At 38.9% G+C, this 22,188-nt stretch overlaps 1 long non-coding RNA gene across 2 annotated transcripts in view; it reads left to right on the plus strand.

The window, feature by feature from the left end:
- The window catches only part of LOC144579051 (uncharacterized), a 507,171-nt gene that overhangs the window by 414,214 nt on the left and 70,769 nt on the right, over positions 1-22,188 (plus strand). For both annotated transcript variants that reach the window (XR_013525873.1, XR_013525875.1), the window contains exon 6: positions 2,752-2,876. This is a non-coding gene — a long non-coding RNA (uncharacterized LOC144579051). The remainder of the gene's footprint in view (positions 1-2,751; positions 2,877-22,188) is intronic.

Raw genomic sequence — 22,188 nt, forward strand, 5'->3', positions numbered from 1 at the left:
ATGGGCAGAGAAGTGCCTTGATGCTGTGGCAATGGATGCTCTTGCTAAAGGAGAAATCTTATTATGAAGAGAAGAGAGAAGTGAATACAGACCATGTGGAATTCCCATGATGAAGATAGATGGAGGGAAGGGAAGAGCATCAATGAATAGCATTCATGTTGGTAGTGATGATGATGATAACTTATTGAGTACTTTCTATAAAAATCATAGCTGGCACTGTTGAACACTTAGTGTCAGAGACTATGTAATAAACTTTACATACTAATGAGGTTAAACATCTTTTTATGTGATTGGTTGTTTTATGTTTCAACCCCTTATAACAGGACTGTAAGTAACATATTATTGTTTCCTCTATTTATATAAGGTAATGAAGCTTGGAGAGGGTAAGTAATTTGCCTAGGAGCACACAGATAATAAGCAGCTGAGCTGGATTTAATGTCACCTTTGTCTGATATAAGCTATGAGCACTTACCTCTACTAGAAACCCTCTTATGTGGTATAAAAGGAACTGGTCATTGTAGATTAATCAAAATACTTAAATGTCCTTTCCAGGAGTAAAAAATCTTCGTTTGAATTCTAACATCTCTCTCTCCACTAGAATTTTACTTTCAGGCAAGAAGCACTCTGCTGTTTTTCTCTGCATAAACTATAACCATGATGCCTCATCTACTAGTTCCCATTTTGATTTCTTTAAAGTAATGCTAAATGTTATGAAAGATGACACTTAAGAGTTTTATGATGTTTTTCTCCCTACAACTAACATCTCTACTTCAACAGGGTTTGTTGTGTTGTTTTCCCCAAATTGCCCTCATCAAATGTTTATCATTTAGTTTTCATGAAAGAAATCATTCTGTTTCTTGCATTCATATTGGCTTACATTTTTATTTATGGCCTACCTATTATTTAAAATGTGTCATTATAACAGAAAGCCCAATGGCAAAAATATGTTTGGTCGTAAACATGACCGACCCTCAGTGAGTATGAACCTCATGAATGGGAACAGAAATATGTAGGAAAGCCGAGGACTGGCTCCCAGTGCTTTCAGTATGCCTTGTGCATAACAGAGAACATCAGTTAATCCGAAGTGTGGTGCTTAAGTGTTAATTACTGTCTCTCATTAGACTGTCTTTCAGCTGGAAGAAGAAGAATGTAAGGTCATGAAGGATGAGAGTTCAAGGAGCCAGTGCTGCTGAAAGATTAAGGATAATAAAAATTGCCTACAATCTTATATTTATATATGTGTGTTTGTGTGTGTGCATGTGTGTGTCTAGGTGGGCATTTTTGGCCAATAAATAAGTTAATATTTTTTTTGAGATGGAGTCTTGCTCTCGTTGCCCAGACTGGAGTACAGTGGTGCAATCTTGGCTCACTGCAACCTCTTCCTCCTGGTTCAAGCAGTTCTCCTATCTCATCCCCCCAAGTAGCAAAGATTACAGGTGCCTGCCACCATGCCAAGATAATTTTTGTATTTTCAGTAGAGATGGGGTTTCACCATGTTGTCTAGGCTGGTTTGGAACTCCTGACCTCAGGTGATCCACCTGCCTCAGCCTCCCAAAGTCCTGGAATTACAGGTGTGAGCCGCCATGCCCAGCCAGTTATATCTGTTTTTGAAGGCAATTACAAAAACAGTGGTGAAGTTAGAAATCCGATAGTAAAGAATCAAGGGTTATCTGAATGGTGCAGCAGTTGAGATAGCAGGTGCAAACTGTTTTTTTTTTTTTTAAGGAATTAGGTACACAAGTAAAGAGGAATGATATGGAAGTTAATGGAGGAGAAAGAACATGTTGATGAGATTTTAGCATAAAGAAGACAAGATCATGTTTCTAGTATGAGAGCAGTATGCTGATGGAGAGGGACATTGGAAGATGAAGAGGAAATAGGTTGTAGAGAGGTGATGGAAAGGAGGCGCTACAAAAACAAAGCCAGGTTGTACAAACATCAGTCCCCTAGAAGAGCAGAAGAATCTCTGACAGGATGGTAGGGATCTGTAAAAACCTGAAGACAGGATTCTGCAACTTCTTCAAGAAGAGACTCTATAGATCTACAGAAAAAGCACAACATTTTTATTACAGTGAGGTTAATGGAGGTAAAAAATATATAGTGATAATGTAAATGAAGAAATAAACAACTAGGAAGAGCAAGAAAAGCTTACTGGAAAATGATACAATTGAAATGTGTGTTAAAATATGAAAAGGAATTTTCCAGGCCAACTAATGGAGACAAAATTCTAGTTGAGAAATAACAGGTGTGATCTCAGGGAGGCAGACAAAGGACAGTTCTGACTAGTGGCTGATGTGGCTTCTGAGCAGAGCAGACAGAATGGGGTGGCTGAGGTTAACGGAGGACCAATTGGCAGGGATGAGATACTATATTTCTTAGCTGTTATTTGTAGTAAGGTGATTGAATTTTACCCTATGGTTTGAGTACTTTTTTCTAATATTGGCTTTTGATGATCTGATTCATGTCTATCCCAAAGTTACAGACAGGATGGCACAAAAGACACTTGATAACTGAAACATTCTTCTGAGGCTGTCAGTTTCATAGCTCCCCTGTTTTAGGAGGTATTTCTGCAGCATCTTAAAGAAATATTTAGGATTTGAAGCATAAAACAAAGTGTCCCTGTTCCATAATTTAGGCCTAATGAGAATTCTCGAACGGTATTTTTCTGATCTTGAAAATAAGGTGAAAGACATGTACAGGTCAAAATGTACAGGTTACCTTTACATTCACCAAATCATGTTTAATTTTCAGAAAGAAGAAAGAAAGGGAAGAATAATAAGGAGACTTTTGTCTGAGTTCCCAAGGTGGAGGTAAAAGGCTGGAAGAGAAGATAAATATGAGCTCTCATCAGAGAAGAAGAATTGCTCTCAACCCAGGTAAGGAGAATTGGTCTGAAGGAAGGAAGGGTTTAGTAAAATTTTCTGAGGCTTCTAAGTCTTCCATGAGTTTTCTTTCCTTTTTTTTTTTTTTAAACATCGACCGAAAAGCTTTGTTGTCTAGGAAAGGGTAAAAGGATGTCTGGCTGAATTGGAATTGACAAAACTAGGCAACTCAGACAGGGCAGTCTCGGGAGCAGCCTTTAACCACAAAAGAGATATTGAAGGCGATGCAATCGATAGAACTGGAGCGGACAGGGGAGGAAGATGATGAAACCCATCAAATTTGATCACTGGGCAGAAGTGGTCAGTGTCAGCTTCCTCAGGAAGGGTCACTCGATGCCAGATGCCTTTCAGGGACTTTAACCTTCCCTGCTGATTACCTTCTTAAGATCACAAAATTTTAGTGTCAGGAGAGAATAATGCATGCCGCACTGGGATCCCTTTCACTGTGACCTAGATGAGTGAGTTTCCTGCACTCATGGGTTACAGAGATAGCAACTCACCTGCCTAATGTATTTGATTACTATGACCTTTCTCTCTGAAGACATATTCATTTATTCATCAATTTGTTCACTTGTAAGTTACTCCCATCCATAGTAAGTTAAGGGAAATCTGGCTACAGATTCTTCATGGCTTCTCCCATCAAGAAGTGGAGTCTGTTTCACCCTGATTCAGCTCCTGGCCTGGCCTAACAGAACAGGGAGGATGAGAAACATGTGGAGAGGCATGTGGCGAGAGTCCCTGACTGTCACAGTCATCTCAGCAGTGTTTGAACCCAGACGTGTTCGAGCACAGCTGACATCATGTGATGAGGAAGAAATGAGCTCAGCTGAGTCCAGCCCAAAATGCTGACCCACAGAGTCTTTAACGAACAAAAGGACTCATAATAAACATTTTAAGACAATAAGTTTTGGGTAGAATAGTTTATTATGTAACATAAACTAATTGATAAACAATTTATATAAGGATACATTTAAGAAAACTCCAAGTGGATAGGATACAGGAATATTTTCTGCAGAGTCTCTTAGGGCTACCAGAGGCCCACCAATGAAGTTTAAGAAGATTAATTATCTTAAAACTGTCCTAATAAGTGGTCCATGAGCATCAAGAATATAGTCAGGCAAAACTCTGAGTATATTTTGATTGCACTTAGAAAATATCCATCCATTATAACACGCATTATAACAAGACAAAAATACATGATTTTTTATAGAGGGGGCTCTCAGAAGCAAAAGAGAGGGGCTCTCTGTCCCACTGGGAAGGTGAGGTGCAGAGTATGTTGGGGCATCTCGTAAGTGGTGGGTATGTGCCTACAGTAGAGTGGGATACATCTGGCTATGAGCTTAATCACGTGCTCAAAGTCACCCACTTTCTCTCCTTGCTCTGTTCCCTTTTCATCAAACAACGTTGGATTATGATTTGGTTTCCTGGATATATTTGTCTATAAGGAAGAACATGTCATTCCGTCACCAACATCTCATCTATTTAATAGTTATAATTCTCATTGTATATTAATGAATTGAGCTTCTGTGTTTTATAGATTGTCTCCGTAAGCTTGATTAATGCATGTGTTGTGCTACTAGTTTGATTTTGAGCCTGGAATGAAAAGAATGGTGAACTCACCAAACACACATCCTCTTTAAGTGCCAATCAGGCTCTTTGACTGGTAATACTTGACCTCATTTGTACCTTGTCTTCAAACTGCAGCAGAGTTCAGATCCCTGATGCACAAGGCAATGTTCTTTTCACTTCTCCTGGTTGTTAATTATAATACTAGCTAATATTTCTTGAAGGCTCACTAGGTACCAGACATTGCTTTAAAGGTGTTCCATGGATAACCTTATCCAAAATTCACAATCACCCTAGGAATAAGGCTATTCTAATTTTAAAAATGAAGACACTAAAAGCCAGAAAAATGTGTAACTTTCCCAAGGAAACTGAGGCAGGAGAGGGCTGAGATTGAGACCTAAGTGCTGAGATTCAGAAAGCTTTGCCTATGACCACCAAGCTACATTGCTTGGCCAACTAGGGATGGTGCTTTTTCTCTGATACCTTCTCTTTAAGAAGAAATCCAGAACACCTCCAACTATCTATCAAATTAAGCCAAAGTCCTCTATGTGGCTTTCAAGGCCCTCTGTAATCTGATTTTAACATATTGATAGAACTTCAATTCCCATGTCTCATTTAACTTTAACAATCAATTACCTGAAATGTTTTATATGCCAGACATCAGGCTCTGTGCTGACAGCTAAACAAAGATGAGTAAAAGACTTTGTAAACTAAATAGCAGAAGAAACCCAAATCTGTGAAATATAACTAGCAAAACTAGGCAGAAAGTAAATGACACTGTAAACATTTATGGCAGAAGAAATTCACTTCTAACATGAAGAGGCGATAGGTTGTAAGGACACCAAAATGAGGATTCTGCTAGACAAAGAGGAAAAAGAAAACAATTCATTACAGATAAGAAGAACAATATAAGTGAAGACAAGATCTTAAAAGCACCATGGCCATTATAGGAACAGTAAATGGACAAGTATGATCAAAGCAAGGGGTATGACTGCAATGAATGTGAAAAAAAATCCTGAGGTTGTGAACAGGTAAGAGGTTTAGCTATGAAGTGATAGGTCTGGTCTGAGAAGAGAAATTGCATATTATGACTTTAGTACATTCACAATGAGCTGATTGTTGGAATCTTGGAATTGTGAGGATATAAGTATAGACTGGTAAAAGTAACTAGAGTTATAAAGGAGTAATCCTTTAGCTTCCTTTTATTATCTGGCATCCTGGGATCCTGGTAAAGCTGCTGAAGAATAGTGAGATGCTGCAGGCAAGAACTCATGTTTTCTGAGGTGCATTCCAGGGTTCAGTATTCACTTGAAATTCTCCTCAATTGATGCTTTCCAGGGTCATAATGTTTATGATAGGCCTAGTATATACTCCTCTTACATGTTCGCAAAACCAAACAAGATATTAAAGACTCCAAAAACTTCTGCAGCACAAAAATGTGTTTAGTTCTATTTAGCTTAGTTTCTTAAACTAGTTGTTATGCAATTTCTCTGTACTCCTACAAACACTGTTATTTTCTTATGGGTTAGTGTTCCCTTCTGTTCATGCTTTGGGATCTTCTAAGTGATGTCTTTGAAATAAATGCTGCAATGCATCTTATCCTCCCATTTGGGAACAGTAGACAGAACACAGAACTCACATTGGGGCAGCTGAGCTCTGGACCTCAGGACTTTGTGACTTTGGATAAATAATGAAGTTAAATCAATATTTTCCCATAGGCTGAGTGGGGCCAATGACTCCTGTCTTCTCTCCTAAAAGCATCACAGGAATAGAGTGAGCTAACAGGTTGATAGTGTTTCATATATACAGAGAGGGCTACTACTTTTATACACTGAGGTTTTAGTCTGAATATTGAATAAGGTCAGAAGTGTGTTAATATGGTAAGCGGATAATTTCTTTGTACCATTGCCTCTAAACTCAAGTGGTCTGAAATAATATGGTTTCAGCATTGGCCCCCAATCTTGAGTAATCTGATTAAAGAGGAAATACTTTTAAGAATAAGAAGACATACTCTGGCTGCCAGCTGTTCTAAAAACGATCTGTGTGAAGAGGCTCGGGATATGTCCCGCAAAATATGTCACTTTGGTATTTTGATTGTTTTGAGCTGAAGGCAATCAAGAAGCAGCAGATACAGGAGGAGCTCTCTACCTAAAAGCAGGGCATAAACTTTCCTTTGTAAAAAGCTCTCCTCATCCCATACCAGGAAGTGTTGAACAAGTCTCATCACTAGAGATAGCCTGAGTCTTCATAATGAACCTTACCAAACAACTTATCTACTAAACATTTCCTAGTCACCTTCACATAGTTTAACATCTGTAGAAGCCCAAACTACCTTTATCTCTGCTTAGTCACTTATCCAGTTTATTACCATTGGTTGCGATGGTATATAAACCCTCAGAATCAACTGCCTCTTTGAGTCTTTACTTCTGTGAAGCCCCTATACATGTAAAAATATTAACATCAGTACAGAAACACATGCCTTTTCTTCTGTTAATCTATATTTCCTCTGTTTAATTTGCTAGCTCCCAGCCACAGAACCTGAGAGGGCAGGGGAAAATGTTTTATTCTTCTAAATATGCGAAGGTCCTGTGCTGGGAACTTGAGAGACAGGGTGCTGATGCACAAGCAGGCATTTGTTCTGATTTGACTGGAGCAAGCTAGGTATCTTTCATTGCTGCTGCTTCATGACATTTGGAAGGAGGATTTTAGACTAGGCTAAGGTCAAAATCATCTCTAGATCTAGCACTGATGACTCTATTAGTACACAAAAGCACTGTTCCACTGTTGTGATCATAAAGAAGGGGCACATTAAAGAGTGATGGAGGGTTTGAAATCCTACAGTGTCTCTTATTCTGAAGAGACATTGAGAATTTCTGATCTCATTTTCCCATAAGCATAAACTTTTCTTAAAGGAAGGAATCCAGATTCAGCATGTGAATGTACTATGGGAAAATTGGGGTTTTTATGTTTAATTTCCTGGTAAGTTTCCAAAGCCCAGTGAGTGCCTGTTTGACTCCTTTGGTACATGTATCCACTCTTCCTTCAGCATCAATTCTGATACCTGGTTATTAGCTTAGAATTTACCTCCTAATTACAGAGGATCTGCCATATTAATTCCTAAGCTCCAGAGATTAGTGATTATCATTCTTTGGCTGATCTAAATTTCCAAGAAGGTAAGCCCCAAGAAAGGAAAGTAAGGTGGAAGGTTGAGGTAGGAGAATCACTTGACCCCAAAAGTTTGAGACCAGCCTGGGCAACATGACGAAACCCTATCACTACGAAAAAATACAGAAAATTAGCTGGGCCTGGTGGTACCTGCTTATAGTCCCAGCTACTCAGGAGGCTGAGGTGGGAGGGTCGCTTGAGCCATGGAGGACAAGGCGGCAGTGAGTTGTGATCACACCACTGCACTCCAGCCTGAGCGACAGAGTAGAATCCTGTCTCCTGAAAAAAACAAAAAACAAAACACAGAGAAAAAGTAAGAGCTAGTTTCAGAAGCTCAAGTGCAGGGATCACAACTTCTCTTTTGGTTGTTTTATTATGTTTTGCTTTTTTGTTCTTCCTAGATATATTACTAATAGGCTAATAGTTGGGAATGTTGGAGGGAGAATCAGAAAGGGGGCAGTGAGCATTGTAACAAGCAAAAGAAGTGGATCCATGGATAAAAGTATTTAGGGAAGGATCTGGTTAGAAAAAAGGTGTGTCAGGCTTACGATGTATAGCAAATATTTTATTCTTTGTTGTTGCTTCACTTGGACTGAGGAAACTGCTCATGGAGTTGGCAGTGAGATGGTCTACTAACCTCAGGAATGCCAATATGTCAAAAGGAAACCTTTTCCCTTCAGCAAATAAAATATTAAGTGGGCTCAACGAAAGCCAGTGGGAAGTGGCCTGCAGAAGGAGATGAAAAATTAATTTGAATGCTTGGGAGACTAAGTAATTCACTTATTTCACAACCTCAATCAATTTTAATATTTTAGTATTTAATGTGAATGTGGGACCTCCCATAATATTTTAAAAGTTGTTTCTCACTTTTTGGCTTTTGTCCTACGAATTATTTCTGTTTTCTTATCTATTTTTCTGAGTATGTTGATAGTAATGTTTCATGGAATTAACATTACTCCAGGCAAGAAGCTATCCTCTTTTATTCTCATTAGTTTAAAAGTTATAACATTATTAGTAGGGAGCAAAGAAAGCAGAGAAGATCCCGAGACAGCTTTTAGGCAGGCTGATTTTTGGAAGGGCCCTGAACCCTGAGAGCCTCTCAAGTCTTCCAGGACAGGCCATTGTGTGGAGAACAAAATGGAGTCATTTAGTCATTAGTTCTTCAGATATCAGCCCAAGAGGGGAAGCTGTCTGCCTCTCCCCACAATTTAGACACTTATCTTACAAATTCACCAAGCTCGGTGATTTCTGAACAATGCCAGCTGTTAGGGAGCCATTTCCCTGGCATTTTCCCCATAATATGATTTGAAAGAAAAAGATTAAACTCAGTCCGACCCAGAAATGTCAGCCCAATGCCCTCAAAGAGTTGACAGGAAAAGAAAAAAAAAAAGAATTGTAAACTCAATTGAAGAAATCACGTTTACCTGTGCATTAAGGAGAGACAGTAAGGCCTAGGCCAGAGGGTGAATGTGGATATGAAAACCACAGAGATTTCTCCTCCTAGAGAGATGAATTAAAATGAGGGCTATAACTTTTGGGCAATATTAATTTTAGGAATAAAAGTTCATTAGTTCTTATATGGGCATCAGCTGGTATTACTATGTTAGCATTTTAAAGGTATTTATAACAACTAAGTTTTCCAAGATGTATTTCCAAGTTGTGTCAGGCTTAGGATGTATAGCAGATATTCTATTTAGGGATGATTTACATGATAATGTTACCTTTGTTTCTTTGTCCAGGTCATTGATTTCTAGAGAGGTTAACTTGCTCCAAGTGAAACAGCTAATAAATGCAAGAGCTGGGTTTTGGTTCAGGGCCTTTTCTTATCTTCAGATCTTGGAGACTTAGTCACAATGCTTTGCATCTTCTATGAAAAATGCAATGTAAAAGTGTGTTATAAAAATTCTAACTACTGGAATAGCTTGATTTTTTACTAATACCATCACTCATTCTCTTTCAGAATATAAGCACTTTAAAAAGAGTCTTCTTGAGGTTGTTCTCATTACCTTTCTGCTGCGGGCTCTAGTTCAGTTTATTGAGGAACACTTTCAGAGCACCACGATTTCCTCTGTTGACACTACCCTCTTCATTTAGCTGCAACTCCAAAATATTTCGAATTTCATCTGATCAATAAGTCAGTGTTTAATATAAAGAAATGTATTATATATTCATAACATAAAATATGATTTCAGTTTATAGATAATCCAATTCTCTTCTTTTCACAGATGAACAAAGAGCCAGGCATAGACACTCACTTTCCCAGAGACACACAACTTGCTGGGTGCCAAGCCAGAGCTGGTCCCAGTCTCCCATTTCCTAATCTAGTGCTTGTTCTAGGGTTTCATTTCAAAGGCATTTATACCTTTTTTACACCACTTCTTAGAATAATGAGACATATATATATATATATATATATATATATATATAGCCTATAATATGTATTTATGTAAATTTACTATGTATGTTAGCGCTTTTATTTTTCTCCCTTCACCCTTTTAATGTAACATTTCATATGGCTTCCCTGTTTTCAACAATTATGCCTTAAAGTTCGCCTATTTTTTCATTCACAATGCCTAGGACAGTTCCAAGAAAACATTAAGTCCTCATTAATTATTTAATGATTGATTAATCATCTTTGAGACGAATTTGCATGCATTTATGATTTTAAATTCCTCAGTATGTCATTTTTATTATTTCCTATTTATTTTTTATTGGTAGACTTCTATTAAACTCAGAGGTCATCTTGTGGTGCTGAGGCTCTGAAACCTATATTCCAAGAGCAACTAGGACACCATAGAATTTGGTTCTGTTAATAGCTCCTTTGACATTGCTGAAAGTTACTAAATCTAAATTTCCATTCCCATATGCCAAGATGCCTCCCAGTGATAAAAAGTAATGAAACTGCATTAAATAACAGAAATGCTTGCCTTAAGACCCTTAGGGGGTCCCTTTGTCTTCATTCTGAGTCCTTTGAACTTGGTGTGATGGAGTGGAGACTTGGTAGGAAAGCAGACACTCAGGCGGGCAACCAGGAAAGTATTTGGGATAGATGATTTGAAAGAGAAGGATATTAAAGAGGGACCAGATTTCAGTGGGGTTTACCTTTACTTCGGTTCCTAAGTAATTTTTTTGTTAAGCAATGTAAAAAGATAGAATTTTGCTTTAAGGGTTTCCAGAGATTGAAGGGCAAGTTAACCAACTTATAACCACACAGTGCAAATTATTTCACCTAAGGAGAAATACACACATGCATATGTGTGTGTGTCTCTGTGTGTATCATATAAATAATATTCCTTGTTGATTCAGTTAACCGCTTTGTACTTGAAAGGACATAGGATGGCTCATAGAGATTTATCAACTATGATTGTATAAGACATTAAGAGAAGGTAAGAAAGAAAAATTAACAGCAGAAGAGATTTAAAATGAAGCCAAGAATAAAGCATATATAAAATATATAGCATATAAAAAGGGTATATTTGATCTAAGTAGGTCAATAAAACTCTAGGGTCAAAGGGTTCTGATATTCATGAGCCATGTTACTTTGGACAAGTTTGTTCATTAATTTGGACAAGATTTTGTATGTGCTGTTGACACAGACAGGAGAAAGGGAAATACGGGGTAGAAGAGGGTGGTTCCCTGGCAAAGACCCTACCCTCAAGTCTGGAGACCTGTAGCCCTAAATGGGGACAGCCATTCCTGTTTTCACACCCAGAAAGTTACATTTTAGTCTGCCATGCCCCCTATTCTGTACCCATATAAACCCCAAACTACAGGATCCAGAAACAGATGATCAGTTGAGGAGAGGAGAAGACAAGCAGATGGATGGCAGAATGACATGGCAGAGAAAAAGAAGATGAACTCCTGAGTGCCAAGAGTTAGGCGGGCAGTGGTCAAAGAGGAGTTTGACTGCTGGACTGAACTTCCAGGGGAAGATCATCTTCCAACTCCATCCCTTCTTCCAGCTCCCCATCCATCCTGTGGAGAGCCACCTCCATATTCAATAAAATCCTACATTCATCCTTCAGGCCCATGTGTGACTCGATTCTTCCAGGATGTAGGGCAAGAGCTTGGGATACAGAAAGCTGTCACATTGGCCCTCTGTCCATTGAGCCGGTTAACACTCGAGCTTTCCAAGGATGGCAGGGTTAAAAGGGCACACTGTAATACACACCTCTCTGGACTCCTGCACCTGTCCATCTATGCTCCTCCTCCTCCTCTCAGGGGTTTGAGTGGTGGCAGCAACCCAACAGGTGAGCCACACCCATGTCACATGTCCTGCAAGGGGGATCAATGAACTCTCCCATTTCACTGTGTTTTCAGATACTTACAGAACATTTTTCCTGCCCTGTAGAAACTGGCAGTCTTAGTAGGAAAATAAGACTGACTTGACGGAAACGATTAAAATGGACTCTTGTAATTATACACACATGCTCCATCTCCCTCAAGCCTGGATCTCATCCTCTTTGCTGCTGTTTCAGCCATGCTGCTGCCATGATCCCTACCCACTTGCCATGTGGATGGCCGTCTCTGGTAACAAGTGTGCTCTGTCTTGTCACTTCTAACCCAAGTCATTCCTTTTGGACAGAAGGTTCAGGGAATCCCTTCCACTGTCACTGACTGGAGTGTCTTCACTATTTTTTTGAGTCGCCATCTTTTGCTGTATTATTTTTTCTTTTATTATTATTTTTTAACCGAAGTTTTAATCCAATTTTTAAAATCTAATTTAATGATTTTCCTCCAGGATCCTCCATAAATCTGCATCACCTCATGCCCTCAGGAGCACATCCAGTCCCTATATTACGGCCTTTGTTCTTTCTATCACTCTCAATGGCTGCACTTGCTCTTACTCCCTGGGGTTTTACTCTCATTTAACTTTGACACATGTCTTCATTACCTCCTTGAGAGGAACTCCAGGGGCCTAGAAAGAACTGCTGGAAGTGGCTCATACAGTTTCTCAGAGGCGGTAACAGTCAGATGATGCAAATTTTACAGAGGAGAGAGTTGTTATATCTGAAGGAACACAGCTGTGAGACACTTTTGCTACTCACTGATGAGAAGAAAGCTAGTGCTGGGACAGATCAGTTTTGAAAGAAGTTGAGTTGACCCTAAAGTCCTAAGGCCCAGCATTCAAAGGTGGAGAATAATTCTACCTGATGCAAACTGAAGTTTGAATCCAAAGGCATCCATCCAAGAGGACAAAGCTGTAAGAATTTCCTGAAAGTAGTTGGATTCCATCCATGTATCATGCAAAATATCAGTGATGCAATAATGTATGCAACACACATCAGGTTGCATGGAACTTTCAGAACATCATGATCAGCCTCCATCTAAACAGCCACCCACAAGAATCCTAGTTTTGGAAACCTTATGGAAATCAATCCACATAAGCAAAGCTGTATTATATTGCTAGAGAAGTTCCCTTCTTAATATTTTAATGAATATGTTCATAAAACTTATGAATGTTTCAAATTTTTAAGAGGAGATGCTGAGCATAATTGAAATTTGTAGTTAGCTTTTCAAGGTCATAACAAATATACATTATTTTATATTTTTAATTTTGTGGCATTATTGGCAGCTTTTATGGTAAAAAGGGCTGACTTTACCATAAATGACTTTAAATTATAGTGATGCTTGGCTTCTTACAACTACTTTTCATTGCTTTACGGAATTATTAATACATATACACATATATCTCAATAATACCATACGTGTTTATACATGTGTGTGACTATGTACAATATATGGTGGCCTACATATGCTTTTTAAACTACCTCTTGCAGTTTATTAAAAATAGATATGTTCCTAATTATGACTGTCTTTAAATCTTCTAAGGTCAATACTTTCAGCTTAATGTTATAATTTTTAGTATATTATAATTTCCAGACAAAATAATTGTTGGGGTAGCTTAGTGGCCAAGATGAGCTCGGACCATTCAATTGCATGGAGATTTTGCGGGTTGTCCACAGAGAAACTGTTACCACCCGCCTTTTCATTGTCAACAGACAAATTCAGGTACAGATTCTGTTCCAAGTCTTTGGAAAAAATAGATACAGTTGGGGGAAAAGGTTGCTTTTTGAAAATCTGAACACAATATTGATTATAAATTTAATTAATGCACCAGGTATTCTATTCTGTGACTTGGTGACAGAGCTTTTCCTGAGGCCATGGAATTAATGTGTCCTTGGAAAATTCTTTTTAACAACTCCTTGGGCACTGATTAACCTTGAAATATGGGGTAAAAATCATGGCTTTAGTGTCTCAATTTTCTGTTTTTCTTGGGATCAAACATCAAGAGTTAGAGATCTCCTGAGAGACAAATCATTTGACTGAGAAGAGTGTTTGTTGTTGTTTTGCTTGTACTTGAACTGAGATGGGAATTGGATGTCTGGGATCGGCAGTGGAGCAGGAACAGATAAACATACACAATATGAGTGGCAAGAGTGGAACTAAAGAGTGATGCCAAGAATAAAAACTGGCTGTCTAAAAAAGGATGCCAAGAGCCAAGTGGAAAAGTACCAAGATTTGTATCAGGAAATATGAGGCTAAATCAGGAAGTTGGAGGGAATCTGAGACTCAAAAAGTTAAGAGGAAGCTATGGTGTAGAATTTCCTTAGAGTCTGACTTTGAGCAACCGTCTCTAAATGTGTCCCTTCTGCACTTGCATCACAGGCTGTCCCCGGAGGCTGGCACTTTTTATTTTATTGTGGGATTTCTCAAACATCGGTTAATAGTAGACTTTCTGGGAAGCCTTGTTAAAGACATAAATGTCCTTGTCCAAAACCTAATATACTGGGTTAGGGCAAGAATTGGTAAATTTTTTTTAAGTACTAATAGTAAATCTATTTGGCATTGTGAGCCACATGATCTCTGTTGCAACTTATCGTCTCTGCTCATCTAGCACAAGAAAAGCTATAGATAATATGTAAGTAAGTGAACCTGGCTGTGTCCCATTAACAAATCTTTATACCATCTCATGCCAGTAAGAATGGCAATCATTGAAAAATCTGGAGACAACAGATGCTGGAGAGGATGTGGAGAAATAGGAACACTTTTACACTGTTGGTGGGAGTGTAAATTAGTTCAACCATTGTGGAAGACAGTGTGGCGATTCCTCAAGGACCTAGAAATAGAAATTCCATTTGACCCAGCAATCCCATTACTGGGTATATATCAAAGGATTATAAATCATTCTGTTATAAAGACACACACATGTTCACTGTGGCACTGTTTACAATAGCAAAGACCTGAAACCAACATAAATGCCCATAGATGGTAGACTGGACAAGAAAAATGTGGCACATATTCACCAGGGAATACTATGCAGCCATAAAGAATGATGAGTTCATGTCCTTTGTTAGGGACCTGGATAAATCTGGAAACCATCATTCTCAGCAAACTGACACAAAAACAGAAAATTAGACACCCACATGTTCTCACTCATAGGCGGGTGTTGAACAATGAGAACACATGGACAGAGGGAGGGGAGCATCATATTGGGGTCTGTTGCAGGGAGCTAGGGGAGGGACAGCATGGGTGGGGACTTTGGGGAGATATAACATGGGGAGAAATGCCAGATATAGGTGACAGGGGGATGGAGGCAGCAAACCACCTTGCCATGTATGTACTTATGCAACAATCCTGCATGATCTTTACATGTATCCCAGAACCTAAACTACAATAATAATTTAAAAATTATAAAAATAAAAAAGGCAGTATGCCAGAACTGGCCCAAGACTGTTTTGCTGACATGAGGTTTAGAACAGTATTATTCCTTTCCCCAACATAGTAACTTAATGCATCTTGAAAAGAAATTAGCAAAACGTGGTGGCTTCAAAATAGAAAGCCAGCTATTTCTCTTAATGATGTATATAGTTTTGCACATAATGTTATTATTGGTGTTCAATATCTCTATGTTTAAATGTTGTCAAGAGAGGAATGTACAAAACTGTGGTGGCAAATATTGTTTATTTTGGAAGCTACTGGTAAAGGATCCTAGTTCTCCTAGTAACTCATTCACTTGCCTGCTCTCATGTTAGAAGTTCGAACTTTAGCAGCTCAATTTCATTCACAGCAAAAATACATTTCCTCAAACAGTATGCAAATTTAAGAAGAGAGTATTTATTCCTACCTTCATGGAGGAAGAAGGGCAAATTTCTATCTGACAATGTAAAGACTTCTGAGAATGTAAGCAATATTTATTGAGAGGAAAAATGAATTGAAGACAAAACTATGGAGATTTTTCTAGGCTAGCATCTAGGATTAACAGCTAAGTGAGATTGTTTATAAAGTCCTTTTCAGTGAGACAAGGATTTATTGGGATGTGGGACAGAGGGAAGGGGAATGTAGATGTAATGTTTAGATTAGGCAGGCTTTCTGTGTATGTGGTGTGTGTTGTGTAAGAAGACATGGTTGTGAAAGCAATGATGGCGTGTGTTAAGGAAATAAGCAGCATCGAAATGAAATGTTTCCAAAGGCATTCTAGTCAAATCCAGCTCCTCCGTTAAGGAATCAGCTCATCTTTTGCCTCTCAGTGGGGTGTAATCAGTTTCCAGATTAGCATTTGCTGTCACAAGGATTTGAAGTTGCTTCTACATGACTCACAGAGCTACTATGAGCTTAGGAAGAGCCAGCTCCCTGTAACTGCTGGCCATCCTCTATGGGCCCCAGACTCCCGTGCACATGCTGCAGTCAAATGTGGACAAGTGGCAAACCTTGATGTTTGTTTCGGGGTGCTCTTAAATCTAGCTCTCTGACTTCCCCTCTGTCTCTTTTGAGCTTCCCATATTTTGTCTTTTTGACATATTGACCCTAAGTCTTTCTAGAAGTACAGTCCTTTCTTGGGATCCATTTTTTTAAAGAAAAAAAAAGACACCAAAAATGAAGCCCAGTTTATCTTCCAAAGGAGAATACTGTGCCCTAAGAAGGGAATTGACTTCTGGGAAGAATGAGTTTAATAAACCAATGGAAGATAATACCTTTACTAGCTATTTGAATTTTTTTTCAATTATTTGCCAGTTATTAGGGGTTCTATACTCTTTCCTCACAAGGATTCACTAATTGGAAATTTCATTAGGAGATGGTCTCAACCACCTCTGTAAGCTGTCACATTTGGAAAGGTTTTGGATCAGAATTCTACAGTTAATTAAATGACAGGAGAGCCAGGTTTTTATTCTGTCTCAAATTACTAAATTAGGTATAAAATTGTGTTCCCAGTATCGATCTCAGTTTTCTCATTCTATAAAATTAAAGTTTGGAATTACATCATTACTGCTTGAAATGCAGAATAAGCTAATTTGTACTCAAGTATTAATGATTGACAGCGGCTTAATTTGTTAGTTATCCAGGAACAGTGAAATCTGAAAGTCCTTAGACCCCAAAGGTTCTGCAGCAGTCTCATTTTAGTCACTATTGTCAATGCAGAGAGCTTCCCAGTTTCCTTCAAATCATATCATTTAGGATGCAGTTGAAATTGAGGCAGACAGAAAAATGGTCAGAAAACAGAAAAAGGTTTTTGTTAAAGATAGATGCTTTCTATGATTTCTGTGAGGATTTTGAGTAGGGAAGAACCATAAGCAGGCACCGGTAATCAGACATGCTTTACGTGCTGAGATTCGGTGGAGGGGTTGATGCTTTTAGGTGCAAACATCCCAAAAGATTTTGAGACAGAGAAACCTGTGCCTACTTGGTTTTGGCATGTAGGTGTCACCACTTTGAATACATACTCTGAACTTTAATCCACATTCTCTTCCCTTGTGCTCCACAACTCCATAGACTCCTATCTCATTCAAAAAATTTTTTTTTAAATAAATGATTTTGCTTAGCTATAATGCTTGATGCAAGCTTAGAACAATATCCACAGTTCTACCTTCAGCTCATTTCTCTTCTTTCCGTGCAGTGCTTACCTCATGAGGGTAGGAATGATTTTTCTCTTCTTTCATGTTGCATACAGTGTCAGACTATAAATCTTCCATATCTGATTGGACTCTTTGCCCAAATGACTATTCAGTCTTAGATGAGACATATATTTCTTAATGTGTTATTCAGAACATTAGGTTTATATCTTCATTCAATAGATAATGACATGCTGTTGCAGGCACTCTGTAGATGTCAGGGTTTGTGAACACAGCAGACAACATCCCTGTCCTCATGGAGTATGCGTTCTGGCAAGGACAGGCTGACAATTAACAACAACAAAAAAGCCACATATGTCAGCTTGTAAAAGTGTGCTCTGGAGAACAATAAAGCAGGAGGAAACGCAAGAGTGCAAATGATTAGAGGTGGATGCTTTTTAAACGGAGAGGCCACAGAAGGCCCCTCTGAATAGGGGACATTCAATCAGATCTGAAGGAACTGATCAGGTATGTCACGTGAGATCTAAGTCAGGCTGGTTCCTGACCGATATGACTTTTTCCAATACACTATTCCCAGCTATTAGTTACCTTCTTCCTTATGCTAATGTGGCTTTTTCTGCCTGCACTCTCTCCCCTCATCACTCATTTTGAGTTACCTCTCCTTTGTTCAAGAACCCTCTCTGGTATTTACAGCTGATGTTCATTATTTTCTGATTCCATTTTTGTGAATTTGCCTATTAACATTATTTAAATGCCCAAATCAATAATCATGGCGTTTCCCTGGTTGTTTGAGAACATGGGCGTGCAGAGTGAAGAAAAATTTTAGTTGCCCTCTGTGTACTTTCCAGCAGAGTTTGAACAAAGAGATACTCTCCCTTCTTGCTTCAGCTTTCCTATTGTAAACAAGGGTCTTGGTTGTCATCTATTTGGTGTGACTTTTTTTCACATTTTTGTGCTTTTTAATGCTTTTTGGTGGTGATTTGACTGTTTAAAATGGCTCCCAAACACAGTGCAAAATTTCTGTCTGGTGTTCTCTCCAGCAAGTCAAGCAAGAAACCTGGGTTGTACCTTTTGGTACAAATAAGTGCATTGGGTAAGCTTCATTTAGGCATGAGTTATAATGCTGTTGTTTGTGAATGAAATATTAATGAATCAATACAATATATTAAATGAGATATCACAGAAACATACATGAAACAAGGCCTTATACTGATTAGTTGATGAAAATGTTGTGGCTAGGGGCTCACAGGAACCCCTAACCCTATTTTGACCCTAGGAGCAATGATTCTGTGTTTTTGTTGATTCAGTGCCAATTCAGCATTCCTGTGACTTTATATAATTTTATACAACTGTGAGTAATAAGAATCAATGATATCTTCTAGGTCTTGTCTCTAAAATAATTCGTTTTGAGGTACCTTACATTTTAGTACTTGATTATGCCCTAATTAAGGATGTGTGCTACATTTGCTTTTGACCTCTAATTGTTTTAGGCAGTGCTTTGGGCCACTGCCACTTTGGTCAGCTGCCAATTATTGAGCATCTATTATATTCCCATACGGGTTAGGCATTTTCATTGTCAGGACCTTGGAAAGTAGATATTTGGAAGCCTGTTTTACAAATTCAAATTCTGTCACCCTGAGAGGTTAAGTGATTTGCCCAAGGTCACAGTGTAAGTCATGCTAAGGAACCTGCATTTGCTCCCAGGTTTGCTTGGCTGTGAAGCGGTTATGTTTTGCACAGTTTTGGGTGACTGAAAGTGAGCTAAACTAAGTGCTTCACAAAGACGATAGAAGGAGGGAGGGAAAGTCAAGGACAATTCATGCTTTGTGTTGGTTGGTAGCAAAGCTATTTTTCTCTCTGGAAGAAAGAGATGAAACTTCTGATATTCAAATGCTCACCCACCAGGCACCCTTCAGAACTCCCATCCATCAGCTGGCAAATGGACACATTTTAACGAGTGCAATCGCAACCAAGCAAGTTCTGGCAACAAAATATGCCTCCACTAATGATATTCAATTGTTCTAAGAAGACAAAATGGTCTGAAGTGTAATGAGATGCCAAACACACAAACGCACAAAACAGGCTGCTCATATTTAAGTCCTTATGTTTCTTGAAGTGAAAACTCATTTTAAGAAGATTATGGTGCATATATTATAAAATGGGATGATATTCTACATTCATGCCCCACTGGGGCCTTGACTGTATTAAAAAAATGAAAACAAAACCAACAACAACATTTTGTTCCCACACAAGTACTTTGCTAATAGGACATGTGATGTGTTAGTCATTTATTTGGGTTATTTTTATTGCAGGCTTTCTAGATGCGTTTACCCTTTGATATGCAGTGTATTCAGGGAGTTTCATTCAGCTGAGTTTCTGAGGGTGAGAATATTCCAGAAGCAAGGGCAGAGGGTCAGGGTCATGGTAGAAAATTATAATTGATGAGGTGGGATAAACATAGTGCAAAACACAGGCTGAGGTGGTGTCTTCCCCCCTCCCTCTAGTTAGATAAAGCAACGTCCACTGAGGCCATAGCCGTAACTTTATCATTGACCAAGTTCTATTTAACATGTGTATCAGTGGCAAAGATCCATGATCTCAAACACTTATTATATGCAAAATCCTTTGTTTGAATAAAATCTGTCTAAGAAATGTAAATAAATAAAACAGGAACAGAAATAATATGGTTAAAGTGAGTGTTTTCCAAACAATTTAGATCATCTTTCTCCTTTCCCTGTTTTTTTTTTTTTGTCAGAAACGCTGTGAGTGAGGCTTCTGAAAACCCAGAAGTCCCCAGGAAATCATGTGACAATCACTGATTCAGATGAAAAGTGAGATAGTTAAAGGTCCAGGAGAAAAGGACAGAATGGGAAAAGGAAGGGTAGGTAAGGCAGGGAAATGAAAACATTGTTTCAAAGAGAGAGAGAGTAAATGGGGTTGGGGTGGTAATTCAGGAATTAATGAATGTAGGAAACATCCATCACTCCTAGAGCTGGTGGAAGGAAAAGGAGGAAGTGGTGTTAACAGAGTCCAGAAATACTGAGCAAAGGCCACTTGGACAGTGCTGGAAACATGAAGAGCCTCATGGCTGAAATTAGGGTTGCAAACACTTGTGGAGATGCCACTAGAGTTTAAGGGAGAAGCAAAGATGTGCTGCTTCTTCCCTGCTCCTGTCTCTGATCCCACCAGTATCTCCTAATGGCTACACTGACCAGGAAGTCTGATGAAAAGACTTCCAGCCTTGCCATTACTGAACAGAATTGAGAAGGGAGGCATGAGGCTCAGAGGCAGTGGATCAGTAACTGGCCCAGTCATCTTTTCTACCTAATATCTGAGAACTTACTCTTTTTGGAATACTCTATGGTAATAACATAGAACAAATATATCCTCTTTGATATGCCCACCCTGAAAGGGTCATCACATGATTTTTCTCCTGAACAATTAATCTCTGAATCTTTGTTACTTCATAAATACCTGACTCTCAAGTCAAATAGTTATCTGTTGTTGGTGAATTAGTATAGATTCGCACTTCTGGCCATATTTTCTTTTATGCAAAGTTGGGCTGGGTGTGGTGGCTCATGCCTGTAATCCTAGCAACTAAAGAGGCTGAGGCAGGAGGTTAAGATCAGAAGTTTGAAGCTGCAGTGGGCTATGATTGACCAGCCTAGGTGGCAGAGCCAGACCATGTCTCTCAAAAAAAAAAAAAAAAAAAAGGGAAAGAAAATAAAAAGACAACAGAGTAGATTTCTCCTCATGCTGTCTTTCTGCGTTACTTCTGATTGGGGTGGATGAATGACACTTATGGCTAGTGACAGAATATTACATAGAACTATTTGCAAACTAGGTTTGAGTTACTTTTTGCTTTGTATACTAATTGTGGGGGTCACTCCATAAGGTCAGAGGAGCCGTTTATGTAATCCCAGCACTTTGGGAGGCCGAGGCGGGTGGATCACGAGGTCAAGAGATCGAGACCATCCTGGTCAACATGGTGAAACCCCGTCTCTACTAAAAATACAAAAAATTAGCTGGGCATGGTGGCGCGTGCCTGTAATGCCAGCTACTCAGGAGGCTGAGGCAGGAGAATTGCCTGAACCCAGGAGGCGGAGGTTGCAGTGAGCTGAGATCGCGCCATTGCACTCCAGCCTGGGTAACAAGAGAAAAACTCCGCCTCAAAAAAAAAAAAGAGTGGCCGTTTAAAGGAGTGATAAGAGATAGTGCATCTGTGGAGATGCCAGGAAGTTCTGAGCCTCCTGCTTCTGCAATTTACTTGCGTTGTTAGACCCTTCCAAAATCTCTCTTAGTAGATAACACTTGCACATGATGTAGAGTGCTGTTCTACATCCCTACAATTGTGATTTAGTGAATGAGGAAACACCTTGTTCAAGATGTAATTCAGGTTGCTAGGTCAGTTGTCCTGCGACCAGATAGTAAATCTCTACCAGGGCCCAGTATTAACTTTTCATTCTAGAAGCTAATAGTATCCTTAGAAGGGTGTATTATTTTGTTCCAAAATCTTGGGAAACTGCACTATGATTTGTTTATTGGTGAATTTCATAGACTTCTTCCAGCATTGGTGTTCACCATAGTTATTCTGTGTTCCTTTGGAGAAGCTGCATACTAAAGTCACTGTGTCAGAGCAGCATCCATTATAACCCAGATCAGCCTCAGAATTCACTCACAACTGAAAGCCTTTCAGCAGGTCGGTAAATAAATTGGAACAGTAC

The sequence above is a fragment of the Callithrix jacchus genome, chromosome 13 (genome assembly GCF_049354715.1).
Source record: "Callithrix jacchus isolate 240 chromosome 13, calJac240_pri, whole genome shotgun sequence".
Lineage (NCBI taxonomy): Eukaryota > Metazoa > Chordata > Mammalia > Primates > Cebidae > Callithrix > Callithrix jacchus.